This window comes from Pteropus alecto, unplaced genomic scaffold (assembly GCF_000325575.1).
Source record: "Pteropus alecto unplaced genomic scaffold, ASM32557v1 scaffold3, whole genome shotgun sequence".
Classification (NCBI taxonomy): domain Eukaryota; kingdom Metazoa; phylum Chordata; class Mammalia; order Chiroptera; family Pteropodidae; genus Pteropus; species Pteropus alecto.
This window is the reverse complement of record NW_006442484.1, coordinates 60,718,700-60,722,964: the sequence shown is the minus strand read 5'-3', so window position 1 is coordinate 60,722,964 and position 4,265 is coordinate 60,718,700. Positions and strand designations below refer to the sequence as shown.

The window sequence follows — 4,265 nt, the reverse complement described above, 5'->3', positions numbered from 1 at the left end:
TAAACTGCACATATTTAAAGTATATAATTTGATAAGTTGTAGCATATATAAACACCCATGACAACATCACCACACTTGTGCTAATTAAGCTATTTCATCACTCAAAAGATTCCACATGTTCCTTTGTAATCTCTTTGATAAGGTTTCAAATAGATTAGGCTGAATAATAGAATTTTTTTTTCTCATTAAACTTTGTTTTAATAGGTCCCAAAATTCTGTGACAGATTTTTGGTCAAGCTGTTTCCATTTAAAAATATTTATTTTAAAAGCTGCTAACTTAAATCAGCATCCCCCTCTCCCAACACAGACATGAAATGGACCACAAAACATTCTCCTTTCCTCTGAAGGTTTTACAACACATTTATCATTAACCAGTCTTTCACTATTAAACTTAAATGGACAATTTAAACAAACAATTCTGAGGTCATTCTTCCACCACTGATTAAGACTGAGGCGGCAGGTGTTAGGGATGATATATGCATTTAGTGTTCTGAGCTTTCTGGGCAGATGTGGTGACTTTGCCAGCTCTAACAGCCTTCATGTCCATTGCTTTGATGAGACCCATAGCAACCATGTGTCTCACGTCATGAACACCAAAATGACCAGAGGAGGATAGTCAGAAAAGCTCTCAACGCAAATAGGCTTGCCAGGAACCATATCAATGGTTTTGTGGCCTTCTTCCAGCTTTTCCCCACAATGATGATCAATCTTCTTCTTTAGCTCAGCAAACTTGTAAGCAATGTGAACTGCATGACCATCCAGCACAGGGGCATGTCCAACACTGATTAGTCTTGGATGTTTCAGGATAATCACATGATCCATGAAGCCTGCTACTTCCATTGATGGATCATTTTTGCTGTCACCAGCGACATTGCTACAATGAACATCTTTGACAGACATATTCTTGACATTGAAGTCCACATTGTCCCCAGGGAGAGCTTCACTCAGAGCTTCATGGTGCATTTCAACAGACTTTACTTCAGGAGCAAAGGTGACCACCATGCTGGGTTTGAAAACACCAGTCTCTTCGAATACTTCACCTAGTCAAGGATTGCATTGTGCATATGACTGTTAGGATAAAGTTGTCTGCAAGTAACAGAAAATCTAACTTAAAATATGTCAACCAATAAGGACATTTTACTCTTATTTAACAAAGAGTCCTGAGGAAGAGTGCCTCTAGGGTCATTGAATTCAGCAACTCAGTGATATCAACAAGTTCTCAGGATTTTTATCCTTCTATCCATCCCTCTTTTAGGCTAGCACCCTTCCTAATTACAAGATGGCTGCCCCTTATTCAAATGCAGACATAAACAAGCCCAGCAAAAGGGCACAATTCCTTCTTGTGTGCCCTTTTTTTAAGAGTAAGGAAAATTTCCATATGTCTCCGGCAGACTTCTCCTCATTTCATCATAGCCAGAATTGTTTTGCAAAACCTTGTCATGTGCCAATCTAAGATAAGAAATATCACCTTTGCCCCTTCCTTCACACAGCTAGAAACTGGGACTGGTCTTCCTGAAGCCTGTGGCTATATAGAAGAGAAAAGACAGCTTCCAAGGAAAGAAGGAAAGGATTATGGGTAGCAACTATATGAAACCATCAAAAGACAATAAAAACAGGAGGCATAAAAAAAAACCAACAAACTTCAACCTTCAGAGCAGCGGCCCCCAACCCTTTTGGCACCAGGGACCAGTGCTCCTATGAGAATCCAATGCCTGGGATCTGAAGTAGAGCTGAGGCTGTGATGCTAGCGCTGAGGAGCAGCTTCAAATGCAGATGAAGCTTCAATTGCTTGCGTGCTGCCTACCTCCTGCTGTGCCGCCCTGTTCCTAACTGGCCGTGGACCATGGACCGGTACTGGTCTGTGGCCGGGGGTTTAGGGACTCCTGCTTTATTGCACGTAGACCTTGGGGAGTACACTTATGTTATGGAACCATAGCAGCACTTGTCTTAAGAGATTAATGGGTAGGTGCAGGGGACAAAGGTTTACATTCCTTATCAGGTTATAGCATACGAACTAGCCTCGAAGCCATGGCCCAGAGTGTTTGTTCCCTCGTAATATGTTTGAGAGAAATGGTGAACTCAATCATTTCTTAACTACTATAAGTATAACCTCTAACAAAAGAGAACAAATTGGTCACTTATTTGTTTTATTGAAATTAAAATTATTCTCATCTCAAATTATCAGTCTTTATTGAATTGCAGAAGATAAAAATTACATTCTATCCTGTCAGCTAGCTTCGACTTTTCATCACAAATTAGACAGAAATCTTACGCCTCCCTTGCAACACTTCTAGCACAGTGCTATGAATACAAGGTACTAAATAATATTGCAATTGCAAATTAATTAATTCACTCAGAAAATCTCTAGAGATATCTGCTCCCTCTCTAGTAACACTGAAAAGAATACTCAAGGATTAAACATTTTCATAAAGGCAATGTATATCCTTATACTTTTGCTTATAAATTACCTGCCATGGGATGAAGTGGTTTCCATGGTAAGCTGGGAAGATCAGTATGGCAGGTTGTTATCTTGGCTTTGTTTCTAAGATTAAGATTTCAAAAGGCTATACACAGTAGTGGAGAGGTAATTGGGACTAGTACAAAAGTGGCAGAGATGGATGCTGGGTTGCCAAAAATAAATGTCTGCTACATTTACCGTGTGCCATGGTACTGTGCTAAATCCTTGTATAGGCATCAATCATTTAATCTTCCCACAACCCCGTTGTGTTGGTGCTATATTATCCTAATTTTACAGATGAAGGAAATAAGGTATAGGTTAAGAAATTTGACCAAAGGTATACTGCTAGAAAGTGACATAGTCCAAATCTGTCTGACTCAAGTGTTTACATTCTTAACCACTGCATTGAGAGATCAAATGGTTGACAAGGTCTACCTGGATTTAAACATTTTTAGTACAGTCCCTTACTACATGTCCTGATTTGGGCCTTCCTTTTTAAGCATAAAAAAAACAAACAAAACAAACAAAAAGGCATACAACCAATCATTAATATTCTATACCTTTTAAATTCTACAGCTGTGGTTCTCCAAGTGTGGTCGCCAAACCGATAGCATCTGGCATCACCTGAGAACTTACTAGAAATTTTCAGTCCCCAGCCAAGATCCACTCAAGAAGAGTTTCTGGAGGTCAGCACAACCACCTCTGTTTTAACAAGCCTTCCAGGTAATTCTGACACATGTGAAAGTTTAAGAAGCATAGATCTAGAGAGAATGTATATATATTGTTCAGACCTCCTCTGTCCTACAGAGCATCACAGCAGCTCATAGGTGGCTGAGGTCCATGCTCAGTTTTTCTCTCTAGTCCTATGTTATTTCACAATGTCTTCGCTGTTGAGTTCTGCTGACAGATTATAGTACCTTGAAATTTCACAGTCCATGTTGCTATGCTTGTTGCTGGGGGTCCACAGACTTCAGCAGAGCACTATTTTCTTCTTTTTACTCCAATTTCATGTTGCTTTCTACTTTTCATTTCCATTTTCCCATTTTTTTCCCCAGATTTTTCCTGAGCATTTTGTGCTCTGGATGGCACATTGTGCTGATCTACCTCCTTTTCCTCTCTTGTTTTCTCTCATGATAGGATGAACTATTAATAACTCCTCAGGAAACTATCAATTTGGCAGAAAACTACTGGGTTCTTGGTAGTGCCAAAATGAAGACACTTCCATTTGTAAGCAATTCCCAAAAAATTCCTAAAAATATCTTTCTATACTTTTTCTTTCCTAAGAACAAGAATCATTGGATTTCTCACTAAAATGAAAATGCTTTGAGTTTATACCAGTTACTCGCTGCTATGAAAAGTGATAATCTTTCAAAGCAATCACCCCTTTTTAAAAAATTGTGGTAACATACACATAAAGTTTACTTTCTTAACCATTTTTTAGTGTGTAGTTCAGTGGCATTAAGTACATTCACACTGTTGTACAACCATCGCCACTCATCTCCAGAACTCTCCTCATCTTTCAAGACAGGTAAAAGAAATTACAACTTGAAAATCAGGCTAACACTTCTCAGACAGACTCTCTTTTGGCTCTGTCTCTGTTCAAAGAACCAAATGGATATTAGTCATGCAGAACCTCACAAAGCAAAGTTGCTAGAGCCTTTATAATGTGACTCGTTGAATTGAGAGTTTGGGGACCAGCAGAGCCAGGGACCCTTCTGTGTACCCATCTTGTCATTGGCCTCTGTAATGTCCAACAAGTGCGCCTGGAATCTTCCGACGTGTTTCATAGTTTGAGGGCTTTGAAGCA

The 4,265-nt window shown here is 39.4% G+C and overlaps 1 pseudogene; it reads right to left on the bottom strand.

The window, feature by feature from the left end:
* Positions 1 to 463: 463 nt before the first annotated feature.
* LOC102878354 lies at positions 464 to 2,666 on the bottom strand (annotated as a pseudogene).
* Positions 2,667 to 4,265: the final 1,599 nt, after the last annotated feature.